We start from the raw sequence: 17,870 nt of genomic DNA, 5'->3' as shown, positions 1-17,870 counted from the left end.
GTTGCCAATCTTTTTTTTTTTTTTCTGCTTTATCTCCCCAAACCCCCGCTGTACACAGTTGTATATCTTAGTTGCAGGTCCTTCTAGTTGTGGGATGTGGGACACCACCTCAACATGGCCTGACGAGCGGTGCCATGTCCACGACCAGGATCCGAACCCTGGGCCGCCACAGCGGAGCACGCGAACTTAACCACTCGGCCACAGAGCCGGTCCCAATTGCCACTTTTTAAGTGCAGAAAATTTTCCTACCAAAGATTTTTAAAATTGTAACATTTTTTCTCTCTGTTTTTGATGAGGAAGATTGGCCCTGAGCTAACATCTATGCCAATTTTCCTCTAGCTTTTGTATGTGAGACACCACCACAGCATGGCTTGATGAGCGGTATATAGGTCCATGCCTGGGATCCAAACCAAAAAGCAGGAAAAAAAAAAATGAAGATTGGCAACAGTTGTTAGCTCAGGTGCCAATCTTTAATAAAAATAAAATAAAATAAAATAAAATAAAATAAAATCTACTGGGATACAGGATGTAAAGTCGAGCTCTAAATATATTTCCTATTAATTGTTCCAATATTATAATTTCTTTTTTCCTCATTGATTTACTGTGCTTCCTTTAGCATACATTTAATTATTAATCTTTTTCTAGGCTGCAAATTCAGTTCCATTGATCCATTTTTACATTATATTGTATTATCTCCCAAACTGTGGCGTATCTTCTCTCATGACAATTATATTTCAAAATATATATATATTTCTTAAAGATTTTATTTTTCCTTTTTCTCCCCAAAGCCCTCCGGTACACAGCTGTATATTTTCAGTTGTGGGTCCTTCTAGTTGTGGCATGTGGGATGCCACCTCAGCATGGCCTGATGAGCGGTGCCATGTCGGCGCCCAGAATTCGAAACAGTGAAACCCTGGGCTGCTGGAGTGGAGCGCGTGAACTTAACCATTCGACCACGGGGCCAGCCCCCTCAAAATATTTCTTAGTTATATTCTCACTTGCATATTTTTCCAGAGTAAATTTAGAGTATTGTTAAGTTTCAAAAGGGGGGAATCTTGGCATTTTTAATTTAAATTATATTAGGCTCGTATATTAATTTAGACAAAGTATTATCTTTCTATTAACACCTATGAATTATTAATACATTATTCATTATTGCAGCAAAACATTAATACTTATGAATTTATATTCAACATTCCCAACTACAATTTATTCATACAGGTCTCACATATTTCTTATTAAGGCTATTCTTATAGATATTTCATAAATTTTACTGCTAGTATGACTCACCATCCTTCTTATTGCTAACTTTTCAGAGTAAAACTGATTCAGAAGTTTCTTAATGATAAATTTATCTCAGTTTTTGTTTCTCTGGAGATATCTTTATATGGTTTGTCTGGGTCTTGAAAGCAGTTTTGCTTTGTATGCAAATCTATGTTGACAAAAAATCTATGTCCTATGAATGCTATAAAAATATTTTTCATAACTGCATTCTAGCTTCCACTGTTGCTATCAAGAAGTATGTTGTCAGTCTAATCGTAGTCCTTGTGTATGTGATCTTTCTGTCCTTTCTCTTTGGCCTCCTTGTTTTTTGTTTCCTTTTTAAAAAATTGTGGTAAAATAATATAAAATTTGCCATTTCAACCATTTTTTAAAATACAGAACTCATTATATTCACAATGTTGTAAAACCACCACCATCTATTTCTAAAATTTTTCATTATCCTAAACAGATACTCTATACCTGTTAATTAATTTCCCTTTACCCTTTTCTATCCAGCTCCTGAGAACTTCTAATCTACTTTCTTTCTGTACAGATTTGTCTAATTGTAGATATTTTATATAAGTGGAATCATACAATATTTGTCCTTTTGTGTCTGGCTTATTTCAGCATAAAGTTTTCAAGGTTCATTCACATTGCAGCATATACCAGAACTTCATTCCTTTTAAAAGAAATTGTAGCAAAATACACATAAACTTTACCATCTTAACCATTTTAAGTGCACAGTTCAGTAGTGTTAAGTACATTCACCTTGCTGTGCAATTGATCTCCACAACTCTTGCAAAACCGAAACTCTATAGCCATTAAACATTATCTCCCCATTCCCCCTACAACCACCATTCCACTTTCTGTCTCTGTGAATTTGACTACTGTAGTTACTTCACAGGAGTGGAATCATACAGTACTTGTCCTTTGGTGACTGCTGTACTTCACTTAGCATAACATCTTCAAGGTTTATGTTGCAGCATGTGTCAGATTTCTTTCCTTTTTATATATTTTACGTATATACCACATTTTGATTATCCGTTCACCTGAAAATTGACACCAGGGTTGCTTCCCTCTTTTGGCTATTGTAAATAATGCTGCTATGAACAAGTGTACAAATATCCATTCAAGTTCCCGCTCTTGTTTCTTTTGGGTATATACCCAGAAGTAGAATTGCTGGATCATAGCGTAATTCTATGTTTTACTTTTTGAGGAACCACCTAACTGTTTTCCACACCAGCTGCACCATTTTACATTCCTACCAGAAATGTAGAAGTTTTTCCCCATCCTCTCTAACACCTGTTATCTTCTCGTTTTGTTTTGTTTACAAATTACAGTTATCCTAGCAGGTATGAACCCTTTGGCTGCTTTCAAAATCTTTTGTTTTGTAATTTCATCTGAATGACTAGGTGTGAATTTCTTATTTATCCTGCTTATTATTAGTATGTGTTGTAATTCCTGTATCTGCAAATTCATGTTTTTCATCACTTTCAGAGAGGTCTCAGTCATTACCTCTTCAAAAGAACTCAGAAGTTCTCTCTTCCTCAATTCCAACTTGATGTTAGTTACGGCTCTCATTCTAATCTTCACTTTCCCACCTCGTTCCTCTCTATTGCTGCATTCTACTTTCTTCAGAACTATTTTCTAGCTTAATCTCTTTTTCCTCTCTACAATACCTATTGGTTCTTTTGAAACGTGTCCAAATATCTTATCCATTGTTCATCTTATTCTATTTAATCTTTAATATTTCTTACACAGTTGTTCTATATATTCTGTCTGATAATTCTAATATCTGAGGCTCACTGTGGGGGGATCTAAATCTGCTGATTATCATTCATGGTGGTTTGTTTCCCAGTGTGGCTGGTGATCTTTGTGAGCACATATTTCTTCAATCTTAATCTATGGGATTCCTAGTGGTCTAAGTAGGAAATATGTTCCTAGAGAGACAATCCATACTGGAAGCAAGGGGAGCTTATGACTCCAGACCACTTTATCCCGTCTCCAGAGTCTCAGTCTTAGTGCCTAGATCACATGGTTCTGATACAGGCATACAGGTCAATGTCAGCTCTGCCATTCTAATATGTCCGCTGTTGCTGGTTCAGCTTATATTCTGTCAAGAATGTAACTGTTTTATAAAAAAAGGACTCTTTGGGGGGCCAGGCTGGTGGCGTAGCAGTTAAGTGCGCATGTTCTGCTTCAGCAGCCCGGGGTTCACTGGTTCGGATCCTGGGTGCGGATATGGCACTGCTTGGCAAACCATGCTGTGGCAGGTGTCCCACAGAGAAAGTAGAGGAAGATGGGCACGGATGTTAGCTCAGGGCCAGTCTTCCTCAGCAAAAAGAGGAGGACTGGCAGCAGATGTTAGCTCAGGGCTAACCTTCCTCAAAAAAAATAAAAGGACCCTTTGGAATAGCTGGTTGGCCACTCAGCCAGCTGTTCTCATAATCTGTAAATGTCTGTTTTTTTAACCAGACTAGAGAGCTTCTTCATGGCAAAAACTGTAACTTATTTGTTTTTTCAGCACCTACAAGGTGCTTACTACATACTAATTGAATGAATGACAATTGAATTTTCTCATTTTTAAACCAAACTATTCATTATGAAGTCCCAGTAGCTATTTACCAAAGTCCTCAAGGAAAATATGCTAGAAAAACAGCAACTGCTAAGAAAACACAAATAAGACTAGGGGGTATAATATAGTAAAAATAGCATTAGATGGGGAAATTCTTTTAGGAATTCTCCTAAAAGAAAACAAAAATCAAATCCAAAACAGCAATTTTACTTACCTTGTTATTCTAGACCTCCATTTTAGCCATTACGGATCACAATCTCAATTTCTACAGAATATACAATTATTACCACACATAACATAAAACAAATTAATTACCAACTCTGTTGTTTGACTTGTAAGTAACAAAAATTGGCTGACCTTGGAGAATTGCTAGGATGTTTAATAGATGCTTCCTTTGCTAGCAACCCCCTACCCCGCCTTTACAACAGCAAGATGTTAGCAAATTATTTCAAAGTATAAAGTTGAAGAAGAGTACAAGAAGGGGTACCCAAGTATCTTTTCTTTATCAATATCTTATTTCTGGGATGCCATCAGAATAACATGTTATATCTTGGAGGTCTTTAGTAAATATTTGCTAACCGACTAAACGGAAAGCTAAATAATGAGTCAACTCAAGGAGGAGACAGTCAATACTTAATCAGAAAACCTTGAAGCTCAGAACACAGATGGAGATAGATTTCCTCTCTAAAAACTAGATACTCTGGGGGGGCAGCCCCGTGGCCGAGTGGTTAAGTTCACACGCTCTGCTTCAGCAGCCCAGGGTTTCGCCAGTTTGAATTCTGGGCATGGACATGGCACTGCTCATCAAGCCATGCTGAGGCGGCATCCCACATGCCACAACTAGAAGGACCCACAACTAAAAATATACCAACTATGTACTGGGGGGCTTTGGGGAGAAAAAGGAAAAATAAAATCTTAAAAAAAAAAAAACCTTGCTACTCTGTATTTCCTAAAATAATCCCCATTTATACAACTTAACTTTTTTATTTGCCTACAACAAATATCTTTCCTAGTGTGTCAGATGTCTTTAATTTTATTGTGTCTTCTATAATGTAGTAGTTTAACTTTGATGTAATAAATTCATAAATACTTTTCTTTGTTATCTGTTCTTTGTGTCTCAAGAGCTTTTTAACCCCTATAGTCATAAAAACATACATATTTTCTTCTAACATTTAAAAGTTTTGCTTTACACATCAAGGTAATTAATTTGGAATATATTTTTGTGTATGGCGTAGAAAAACATTTAACATTTAATTTTATTTTTTCCACAGGGAAAGCCTATGTCCCAGAATCACTTACTGAAGAGTTCACCTTTCTCCCAGTGATTTGTAATGCAACGTCTACCATTTACAAAGGGCCCATATATGTATGGGTCCATTTCTAGGCTCTGTTTTGTTCCTTAAATCTGTCTTATCCTTGTAATATCACACTAATTACTAAAGACAAATAATAAATCTTGATATTTCATAGATTAAGCCCTACTTGCTTTTTTTGTGTGAGGAAGATTGGCCCTGAGCTAACATCCGTTGCCAATCTTCCTATTTTTACTTGAGGAAGACTGCTGCTGAGCTAACATCTGTGCCAATCTTCCTCTATTTTATGTGGGATGCTGCCAAAGCATGGCTTGATGAGTAGGGCTAGGTCCATGCCCGGGATGTGAACCTGTGAACCCCAGGCTGCTGAAGCAGAGCACACAAACCTAACCACTACATCACTGGGCCAGCCCCCCACTTGCTTTTTATAAACAGACTTGGCTACTGCTAGACACTGACTCTTCTATATGAATTTCGGAATCAGTATAACAAGTTACTTAAAATGTCTTATTGGGATTTTGATTAAAGTGTACTGTATTTACATGCTGATTTTTGTCTTTTTCTAACAGTTTATAATTTTCTCCATAAAGGTCTTAACACACTTTTATTCTAGGTAACTTACAGAGCTTTTGTTGTTACTGTTAATAATATCTTTTTATCTACTATGGTTTTTAATCAGTTATTTCCGATATATTGAAATGCTATTGATTCCTATGTTAATTTGTATCCAGTAACCTTGCTAAATCCTTTTTAGTCTGTAAATTCTCTTGGATTTCCTATGGATCACAAAATCTCCATATATCTTTTTACCCCTCATTATTCCATTGATTACATTTAATAGTTCTTCAACAACTATAAATTGGAATTTACAAATTAAATACAAATAAAGCAAATACCATGCACACTGTTGAAACTAATTACAAACTGCAATGTGAACATGATACTGAATATACACACTGAATATATACAGTCTTAAATTTATCAAGCCTACACCATTATCATTCAATTATTTCACCATTTTCTTCATTTGAAATATCATGAAAATCTTTTTCATAATGTATGGTGAAATTATTAGTGCCTTCAAGTGATGCAAACAATCATTTATATATTAAAGTCACCTTTAACCTTTCCTCATTAGCCTCTGATAAAGTAATATTATCTTAAGCAAAAATACAATCACAAATACATGTTAACATAGCCACTGAAAATAAGTCACAGAACTGTTACAAGGCAATGATACAGATGATTCTGAATATGCTTACAATTACTTTTGAATTATTATAAATTAAAAATTTAAATTTTATTTCTCATAGCTAATTCTCAGATCCTTTAAACTACATCCATCGATCCACCTAGGAATACTGAGGCCTGTAAGAAACACCGATTTACAGCACTCCATGCTATTTCCATCCATCCATCCATAATCCATTTTAGAAGCATTTACTAATCACCTATGAAGTGCCAGGCATTGTGCTGGGAACAGAAGCTCAAAGTCTGGGGGATAGAAATGTGACAAAAGGCACTTGTACCAATTACAACGCAGTATGTTAGGTGCCATAATAGAAGAAGAGATAAGGTATAATGGTAGTAAAGAGAAAGAATTCTTTAATCCAGATTGGGAAGCAGAAGACACGAAGAGAAAATTTCTTGAAGATACCAAATCTTTTTCTTTTATTTTTTCCTTTTTCTCCCAAAACCCCCTGGTACATAGTTGTATATTTCAGTTGTGGGTCCTTCTAGTTGTGGCATGTGGGACATCGCCTCAACATGGCCTGATGAGTGATGCCATGTCCGCGCCCAGGATTCGAACTGGTGAAATCCTGGGCTGCCAAAGCAGAGCGCGCGAACTTAACCACTTGGCCACGGGGCCGGGCCCGAAGATACCGAATCTTTAAGGAAGGTGGAGGCATGGAGTGACCAAAACCTTACAGAGCTTATCATCTAATTGGGAATATGGTACTGCTCTATGGTTTATTACACAACTTATTCTTCTAGGCTGCCAATTCAACTTTCAAAAGGAACCAACTACCTCAACTCATTACTCAGTATTGTAATTTGAAAATCATGTTCAGTCTAAATAAGTCTGTTTTTGAGCTCTATTTCCATCTATTTACGTGGTGACATTTCGTGAAATTATGAGATATCCATGACAGAAAAGTCACATAAAACATACATATACATAAAATTATTCAACAAAAAATTAAAAAGTGAATACCCATGTAATCACAGCCCAGGCCAAGAAATAGAACATTGCTGGCTCCCCAGAAGACCTGAGTGGGCCCCTTCAAGATGATAATCCCTTCCAACCACCTGAGATGGTAAACCTTTGTGGTTATTATTTCCTTACTTTTCTTTAAAGTTTTAACATCTAGGTATGCATAAATGGTTTATTTTTGCCAAACGTGAACTTCACATAAATGGAATCATATCACATATAAATATTCCTTTGTACTTTCAATCAATATTTTGTGAGATTTATCTATGTTGCTGCATGTAACAGAAAGTCATTAATTTTCTTTGCTGTCTGGTATTGCAACATGCCACAAGTCATTCATTTTATTGCAGAAAAACATCTGGCTTGTTTCCAAATTATTATCATGAACAATGCTGCTATAAAAATTAACTTCTACTGATCCTATTGCACATATGCAAAAGTTTCTCAGGTGTAAAAGCCTAGGGGTGGAATTCCAAGATCACAGGGTGTATATAACAGTTTTTAAAAGGAGGTTGTTTTATACCAAGCAAGCCGCAAACCAACAGAATGTGAGAGCTCCCACTGTGCCACAATCTTACTAATGCTGGTATTGGTGGACTTTAGAGTTTATGCCTTATCTGGTAGGTATGTGTGCCAGTTATTAATTTATTACTTTTCAGCTCTAAACCCACCCTTCCTCCTCTTACTGGAGTCAGACTGTGCAAACTCCATTTCTCCTTTGCTCAGCGTTAGACTCTGCCAATAGAGGGCCCTAGAGTGACAATGAGATGCTGGAAGAGGCAGTAAGGATTCTTCTCTTGGTGTTCTGTTCTGAAGTGGATCAGCATGTAAGCGGAGGGCTGCCCTTGCACTTCAGCAATGAATGCTCTCTCTCCAGCCTGTTTCTTAGCCACTGCAGTGGCAGGTAGCATGTTTGTGTAGCAATCTGCTCTTTCTTCGGGTCTGAATCTCAGCTTGGAGGAGAGAGGGCTCCTTATTCACTTTTCCCTCAGATCCAGAGGTGGTAGCTGCTTTCAGCAGATACTATCCCATCACACCTTAGAGTTCTTTTATTCCTTCTAGTAGTCAGCTACTTTTTACCTACTTAACAAAATTCGTTATATTAAGTTTTCCCTGTTTAAATTACTGGTGTGTGGTTTCTCTCTTTTGATTGGAACTTGACTTATACAGTATGTAGTACTATATCTCAGCAGTTCTAGGGCTATATGGCATGTATTATCACCACAGACTGAATGCAGAAGCATACAAGAGAATTTACCTGTCTGCCTTTAAGCTAGATATTAAGGAGATCCACAAGAATGCAAAACACCACCACTCTTCTCACTAAAAATTATTTTATTTACATTTATTGTTTTAAAAGTGATTAATAAATATCCAAACAATTTCTGTTTTAATTTCTGATAAGTGCCAGGTGAAATCTTCTAATTTTTTTTGGTCTTGTTCTTATTATATTGTATATATTATATATGCTGGATACGAACACTTTGGTGACTGCGTTGCAAATATTTTCTCCTGTTCTGTGGCTTGTCTTTTCACTCTTTATGGTATCTTTAGATAAATGGAAGGTCTTCATTTTAATGTAGCTGAATATATCAATCTTGTGAGGTAAGGTCATGAGATATTCTCCTATATTGTCTTCAAAAAGATTTATAGTTCTTTCTCATTTAGGTATTTAACATGGAATTAATTTTTTGTGTATGGTGTGAATGGGATCTAATTTGGTTTTTTCCTATATAAATAGCCACTGTCCCAGCAATATTTATGAAAAAGTTATTCTTTTTACACTACCAGTAGTTTGATACACAGACCAAGTATACATATACATTAGTCTGTTTCTAGACTTTATTACATTCCACTGGTTTCTCAGGCTATCTCTATAGGGCCAAGTCCATACTGCTTTATTTATCATAGCTGTATAAGAAGGCTTGAAATCTGGTACAGCCAATATTCCCACCTTGTTCTTCTTCAAGAGTTTCTTGTCCTTTTCTTTTTGGGAGAGGAAAAGGAGGGAGCGCTCTGCACTTTCACATAAAATCCACAGTCAATGTGTAAACTAGGGGGAAGAAAACTCTACTGAGATCTTAATTAAGATTGCATTAGATTTATAAACCAATTTGGGAAGAAGTGACACTGTTAAATATTGTCTTTCCTACCACAAATATTTATTTAGGTTTTCCGTAATGTTTCTCAATTACGTTTTATAATTTTCTATATAGAGATCTTACATATCTTTTGTTAAGATTTCTAGGTACAGTCAATCTTCATTTATCATGGGTTCTGTGTTTACAAATTCACCCACTTGCACTAAAATTTATTTGTAAACCCAAAGCACTACTTGTTGTGCTCTTGCAATCATTCCTGGACATGTATAGACTGGTGAAAAATTTGAGTTGGCCAATGTGTGTGTTTTTAGATAAGGTCAAACAAGGTGATGCTCTGCCATGTTGTTTCAACTATGATACTAAAAAAGTGTCCTTTTCATAGTCTATTTAGTGCTACATTTCTTTGCATTTTTGTGCTTTTTCTTGATGATTTCGCTGTTTAAAATGGCCCCCAAACATAGTACTGAAGTTCTGTCTAGTATTCCTAAGCACAAGCAGACTGTAATGTGCTTTACAGAGAAAATACATGTATTAGATAAACTTTGTTCAGACATTAGTTATAATGCTGTTAGCTGTGAGTTCAATATTAATGAATCAACAATATATTAATATATATACTAAATAAGGTATCTTTACATAAAACAAGGTTACATATTGATTGGTTGACAAAAATATGGCCAGGGGCTTACAAGACCGTAACCCTGTATTTCCCCCAGGAGCAATGATTCACTATTCACTCATTCAGTGTTAACAGCAACTTCATGGAACATAATTACTTGAATAACAAGAATCAACTGCGTTTTTTTTCCAATATAAAGAATTTAAATGTTTTTCATTTTCTTACTTTTTTTCTCATAGTCAAAATTAATTTAACATATTGATTTGAGTCCAGCAACCTTGCTAAATTCTTTTAATGCCAATTATCTACCTGCAGATTGCTTTTCTATGCATACAATCATATCATCTGCAACTAATGACAATTTTGGTATTTTCCTTTTCCAATCCTTTAATTTATACCTTTTATTTCTTTTCTGTTTTTTGCCTTACTGCTCTGGCTAGGAACTCCATTACAAAGCTGAACACAACTGTTGATACTGGGCACTATCCTTGCTTTGTTGCTCTTAGGTAGCATGTTTGCTATAGGTTTTCATTTTGGGAAGATAATGCATTACTAGACTGAAGATGTTCCTTTCTATTCCTGTTTTGTTTTAGAAGAAATGGATTTTTACTCACTTTTGGGGTACCTCTTAAGATGATCATACGATTTTCTTTTAATTTTTAAGCATAGTAAAACAGATGATTTTCCAGTATTAAACCATGCTTCCATTCCCAGGATAAACTCCACATAGTTATGATATATTATATTCTTTATGTTCTGCTAGACTTAGGTTGTTTTTTGCATCCACATTCATGAATAAGATCAGTCTATAAATTTTCTTTTCTTGTACTCTCCTTCCTAGTCAAGTTTCGGTGTCAAGCTTATGTTAGTCTTATTAAGATGAGTTGAGGCATATTCTCTTTTTTCCTCTGAATGAGTGTGTGTAAGACTAGAATTATTTCTTCCTTCAATATTTGGTGAACCTGCTGGTGAAGAATGGAGGTCAGGGACGTTCTTTTTTTTTTTCCTCATTAAACTTTGTTTTAATGGGTCTCAAAATTGTGTGACAGACTTTTGGTCAAGTCGTTTCCATTAAAAAGTACTGATTTTGAAAACTAACAAATCAAAACTGCCCCTCCCCTCGCAACAAATGGTCCACAAAACATTTTCTTTTCCTTCTCAAGGTTTTACCATGTACTGTTATCATAAACTAGTCCCTTTTTTCCGTATTGTCTTTTAGCATTTATCACATATGTAATAATATTAATTTAATGGACTTTACTTTTTAGAGTCCTTAATCAGTCTTTTACTATCCAACTTAAATGGCCAATTGAGACAAATAGCTCTGAGACAGTTTTTCCACCAATGATTAAGACTGGGGTGACAGGAATAGAGATAATATTCACTCTGCCTTCTGAGTTTTCTGGGCAGACTTGGCGACTTCGCCAGCTCCAGCAGCCCTCTTGTCCACTACTTTGATAACACCCATAGCAAGGATCTGTCTCATATCACGAACAGCAAAGAAGCTCTCAACATACACAGGCTTGCCAAGAATAATATTAATGATTTCAAGAGTTTGGGGCCATCTTTCGGCTTCTTACTAGAATGGTGATCAATCTTCTTCTTTAGCTCAGCAAACTTGCAAGCAATGTGAGCTGTGTGGCAATCTAGAAGAAGTGCATAGCCAGTACTGATTGGCCTGTATGATTCAGGATAGTCACCTGAACTATGCACGATAAGCATCTTTGACAGACACACCCTTGACACTGATGGCCACATTGTCCCCACGAAGAGCTTCACTCAAAGCTTCATGGGTGCACTTCAAGAGACTGTAGTTGTAACACTGATCAGAGCAAAGGTGACCATCACGCTAGGTTTGAAAATACCAGTCTCTACTTGGTCAACAGGGACAGTACCAATACCACCAATTTAGGAGACATCCTGCAGTGGCAGACAAAAGGACTTGTGAGGTGGACAAGACGGTGACAGAATGCAATCCAGATCTTCAAGCAGCATGGTTCCACTGGCACTGCCAACTTCACAGGTGACCTTCTCTCTCTTGAACCAAGGCGGGTTAACACTTGGCTAAGCATGTTTTCACCATTCCAACCAGACATTAGCACAAATGCTACTATCTCAGGATTGTCGCCAATTTTCCTTTTTTTTTAGATTTTATTTTTCCTTTTTCTCCCCAAAGCCCCCCGGTACATAGTTGTATATTCTTCGTTGTGGGTCCTTCTAGTTGTGGCATGTGGGACGCTGCCTCACGTGGTTTGATGAGCAGTGCCATGTCCGCGCCCAGAATGCGAACCAATGAAACACTGGGCCGCCTGCCGCGGAGCACGCGAACTTAACCACTTGGCCACAGAGCCAGCCCCCCCCCCTTTTTTTTTTGAGGAAGATTAGCCCTGAACTAACTGCTGCCAATCCTCTTCTTTTTGCTGAGGAAGATTGGCCCTAAGCTAACATCCACACTCATTTTCCTCTACTTGATATGTGGGACGCCTGCCACAGCATGGCTTGCCAAGTGGTGCCATGTCCGCACCCAGGATCTGAACCGGCGAACCCCAGGCCACTGAAGCAGAACATGCGCACTTAACCGCTGCACCACCAGGTCGGCCCCACCAATTTTCTTAAGGTAGGGGCTAACTTCCTTAACGATTTCCTTGTATCTCTTCTGGTTGTAGGGTGGTCCCACAGAATCCATTTTATTAACATCAACAAATCATTGTTTCATACCCAGTGTGTAAGTCAGAATGTCATGCCCATTCTTGGAGATACTGTCTTCAAATTCACCAACACCAGCAGCAATAATCAGGACAGCACAGTCAGCCTGAGATGTGCCTATAATCACGATTTTGATAAAAGTCTCTGTGCCCTGGGGTATGACTGACAGTCACATAATACTTGCTGGTCTTCAATTTACACAGGGAGATATCAATGGTGATACCATGCTCACATTCAGCTTTCAGTTTATCTAAGATCCAGACATACATGCCCTTTCCCATCTCAGCAGCCTCCTTTTCAAATTTTCTGATGGTTCTTTTGTCGATCCCATCACATTTCCAGATCAGATGGCCAGTCGTAGTGGACTTGTGTCCAATGATGACAATATTGGTATGAGTCTTTTCCTTTATCATTCTGGCTTAGCTTTAGTAGTAGTTTTCATGACACCTGTGTTCTGGTGGCAAATCCATTGTGAAAAAGGAGGATGTTCTTATGGGAAGATTTCTGACTACTGACTGAATTCATTCACAATAGTTATAGGATTATAACTTACGTCCTCAATTTTTTTTCTCTGAGCCACTTTTACAACTTGTATTTCTTTGAAGAACTTAACCATTTTGTCTAAATTTTCAAATGTATTGGCCTAAAGCTGTTCATATTATCCTCCTTTTACGGTCTGCAACATTTGTGATTGTGTCCACCTTTTACATTCCTAATATTGTTTATTTATGCCTTCTCTCTTTTCTTGATCAATCTCATCTAAAGTTTATCAGTTTTATCACCTTCTCAAAGAATCTATGCTTCCTTTGTTAAACGCTTCTATTGTATGTTTGTTTGGTCTTATGGTTATGTTTTTTCCTTCAATTTTATTTTATTGTGGTAAAATACAAGTAACAAATTTACCAACATAACCATTGTTAAGTGTACAGTTCAGTGGTATTAAGTACATTTATATTGTTGTGCAACCATCACCATCATCCAGAACTCTTTTCATCTTGCCAAACTGAAACTCTATACCCACTAAACAATAACTCCTCATTCCCCGCTTCTTCCAGTCCCTGGCAACCACCATTCTACTTTCTCTACGAATTTGACTATTCTAGGTATCTCACTGTATGCTTGGGTTTTTTATTTCACTAATTTCTCATTTTATTATACCCTTCCTTCCTTTCTTTGGCTTATTTTGCTCTTCTTTTTTGAACTTCTTGAGATACATACTCAGCTCATTAATTTCTGGAGCACGTTTATGTTCCTGACACTCTTATAACCGCTTTACAGATATTAGCTCGTTTAATCCTCACAATAACCCTAAGATACTCTACTATAAAAGCTGTACTATTATTCTCATTTTACAGGTGAGAAAATGGAAGCACAGAACAATTAAATAACTAGTTTAACAAGTGGTAGATCCAGGATTTGAACCTAAGAAATCTGATTCCAAAGCTTGGGTTCTTAACTTCTAAGCTCCATTGCTTCTCAACAAAGAAGAGCTATTCCAGGACAAAAACTTCACAAACACTTATATTAAGACATACAGTAAGAGAGTTTGGCTAGAGCAATGGCTCATTACTGGGACATGGGAGAGCTGGTGATAAGAAGGGGAAGGAAGGTCGGGATTTGATTGTAGAGGGCTTTAAGTGCCTTCCCAAGGAGCTTGGATAACAGTACTGTAAGGTAAAAAAACTCACTGAAGGCTACTGAGTGACCCGATCTCATTCTTTCTTATTTTTTTATGTTCTCTTTCCTATCTTAAGTTAGTTTTATACAACTTATTATCAGTATCCTTATTTGTAAAATGAAGATAATCTTTGCCTCTATATTATAGAGTTGGTTTGAAAATCAAAGAAAATAACAAAGATGGAAAGGAATTTATTAAATCATAAAGTAATATAAAAATATATTTTAAAGAATGATCAGAGTAGTGACTTGGTAAAATTAATTTGTCAATAATAGTAGGAGTAATCATCATCATCATCAGAGCAGCAGCAAACATTTATTAAGTGTTTATTATATGCCAATCACTGTTCTAAGTTCTTTATATGTATTATTAACTCATTAGTTCCCACACTCTCTCAGGTAGGTACTATTATTGCTCCATTATATAGATAAGAAAACTGAGGCTAATTTAAATTGCCTAAAGTTATAGAGCTGGGAAGTGGCAGAACCAGGATCCAAACCCATGTACATTGGTTCCAGAGCCTATGGTCTTAAACCATTATATCTCTGGACATCAATGTGTATGTGGCCTAAAGTGGATGAAAAAGATATCAGAAACTGAGAAACTAGTTAGCAGGCTGTTATAATCATATAAATACACCAAATCAAGATGATAATGGGAAACTAAAAAGCAGAGAGAAAAGGAGGAAGAAACAGCAAAGAATCAGCCCCTGCTAAGTGACTAAGAAATGAAGGGACAAGAATTTAAAACTACTAAGGGGCCATTATAAGATGAAAAACTGTACGTTAATGTTTAGGAGGATATGTGGTAGAATAGAAATAACAAAGGACTATGAGTCAGAAAAATCTCAGTTCTAGTCTCAGCTCTTTTACTAAACTGTCATTTTATTTTGGGCAATTTCTTAACTGTTCTGGGCTTCAGTTTTCTCATCTTGTAAAAAGGAATAACAAAAGCCAATCTGCTTACCTGCACAGTTCGTTACTTTGAATTTTCAATAACACTGGTATAACAATTTTTAACTTATACTTTCACACAAATTGTAGGAATAGGACTTTATACAAGCGTAAGGTGTATTACTGCTTTAGACATTCAAAGCTGAATATCGTCCTTAACAATGAAGCAGTAATTCCCAGAAAGCAGTTGAAGACATGGTCAAAAATCTAGAGAAACAGATATAGCAGTTATTAGTACAAGAGTAACAGTTAAATCCACGAATAGGTAAGTCTCCGAGAGAGAGTATATAAAGACAGAAGAAAGGCAGGTCTGACAGTTTAGTCAGAAAGTGAGAAAACTACCAAAACCCAAACTTCCAAATGGTTTCAAAACTTTCTTCAATAACCAACAAGTAGCCATGAAACCCTTCTTATGTTGGGTTTATTTCAGAATATAAAGCTCATTATTTCCCCCCAAATCTTTATTTTTTCCCAACAAAGGTCATATATACAATTTTCTCTATACTCACAGTCAAAAAATAAATAAAACAAACAGAACCCACATTAAGCTCTGATGATAACTGACATAAATTCACTTTTCAATTCAATTAAAGATGATAATTTAAAAGAAAAAATGACTGCCTTTTATGAAGGTTTGGGATGGCGACAGGCCTTAGGAAAGTTTCACCCACATCAAAGATATACCTACACTCAAACAATCCTGACACAATACAAGCAAACCTTCAGTTCTTAGAGGAATTCTAAATCTAAATATAACATGTGCGTGTAAAACTTATGGAAGTCATTGCTGGTGGCAGAGTAGTCCACAGTTTTCCAAGTGGTAACTCAACTCTGACATTCATAAAGACATTTTCCCTGTGCTTCAAACTGAAGTTTCAACTATTCTGTGCCCACAATGATGTACACATTCAGATAAATTGACATTTTTGTCCCTTAGCTGAGATCTCTAGGACACAAGTGGCAAGCAAATATCATCAGGTTGGTTTACTTTCATTTATGGCCCTCCCTGTCATAGACAGATTTTCATTACAATAATAACTAGTACGTCTAAAACAAAATCCTCAGGTTCTCAGCCTACAGAATTTCAAACCAGTGAGGGAAGGACAAACTGAAATTTAGTAAAAAGGAACTGTGATAACCAGGTAATTATTTGGAAAGAAAGAGCTTTACAACCCATCTGAAAGCAGTAGTTTTCCTCTTCAGTCCTCTCTCTCAACTCATGGCTGTGAGTCCAGCCCATATCAACCTTTATTGAAATTGAGCAGCTCCTTAAAGGGATTAAAGGAATAAAGGAAATGCCTTATTGCAGAGGTCTCTAACAGGTTGCCCATGGCTCAAATTTAGTCATTAGATGTGTTTTTGTCTGCCTAGCAATACATTTTTTAAAACGTGATTTAGCTTCATACATTTTTTTTTTAGCTTCACACATGAGACACTGGACTCATATTTCCTTATGGCCATAGGCTAGAGCTGAGTAGTGCTGCCCCTTTAAATAGGTTTTTCCTCACATTCAACCCACTTCACTCATCTATGTTACCTGCCTAGAACTTCTAGACGTGTGCCCCTCCTTAATCAAAGAGATTAAAATGATAGCCTTAAATTAGGAGAAAAGAATTCAAAAACTATAGAACTGAGTCTAAAGTATTACTGTGAATAGAAATTTAAAAGGGGATAGTCATGGTTAAGATGGGGCTGTTTATCAAATACTGAAGCTGGTATTTTAATGTCCTCTCATTTATCATATAAACAAGGATATATTATGTTTCACTGATATAGTCTTCTGCTCCTGCCTCTATTATTGTTGTTGGTCTTTTTGTTGATACTGTTTTTTAACCACCCAGGGGAGATCAAGGCTCCCTGGAGGTATTTATGTGTTTGTTTGTTTGTTTATTTTTTGGTGAGGAAGATTGGCCCTGAGTTAACATCTGCTGCCAATCTTCCTCTGTTTTATATGTGGGATGCTGCTATAGCATGGCTCTATGAGCAGTGTGTAGGTCCACGCCTGGGATCCGAACCTGCGAACCCCAGGCCACCGAAGTTAAGCATGTGAACTCAACCACTACACCCCTGTGTCGGCCCCTATTATTATTTTGAAATATATATTGATAGCTGACAGGGGAACTCTAGCCTTCCTGTTCTTTTAAAAAGTTATCTTTGATATTTATCCTTCTACATTAAATCCTATTGAGATTTTGACTGGGATTAGAACGAATTTACAAATTACATATTGGGAAAGAATCGTATTTTTAACAATACCAAATGTTTCCCTTCAAAATGGTATACATATTACCTCTTCATTTATCCAGACCTGCTTTAATAGCTTTTAGCAAAGTTTAAAATTTTTCTTCAAAAAAGCTTTACCTACTTATTACATTTATTCTTGGTTAGAGTTTCTCTTATTTTGAGGGGCAATACTTTTTGTTGGAAAAGGAATCTTTTCTTCTGA

General features: G+C 36.5%; 1 protein-coding gene and 1 pseudogene across 8 annotated transcripts in view; both read right to left on the bottom strand.

Annotated features, from left to right (window-relative positions):
* Positions 1-17,870, bottom strand: part of RPRD2 (regulation of nuclear pre-mRNA domain containing 2) — a 95,915-nt gene that overhangs the window by 28,832 nt on the left and 49,213 nt on the right. The window lies entirely within an intron of this gene.
* On the bottom strand, positions 11,336-13,355 carry LOC106846545 (elongation factor 1-alpha 1-like; annotated as a pseudogene).

The sequence above is a fragment of the Equus asinus genome, chromosome 25 (genome assembly GCF_041296235.1).
Source record: "Equus asinus isolate D_3611 breed Donkey chromosome 25, EquAss-T2T_v2, whole genome shotgun sequence".
Classification (NCBI taxonomy): Eukaryota; Metazoa; Chordata; class Mammalia; order Perissodactyla; family Equidae; genus Equus; species Equus asinus.
Note: the sequence above shows the minus strand (reverse complement) of the source record. Positions and strands in the feature narration are given on the sequence as shown.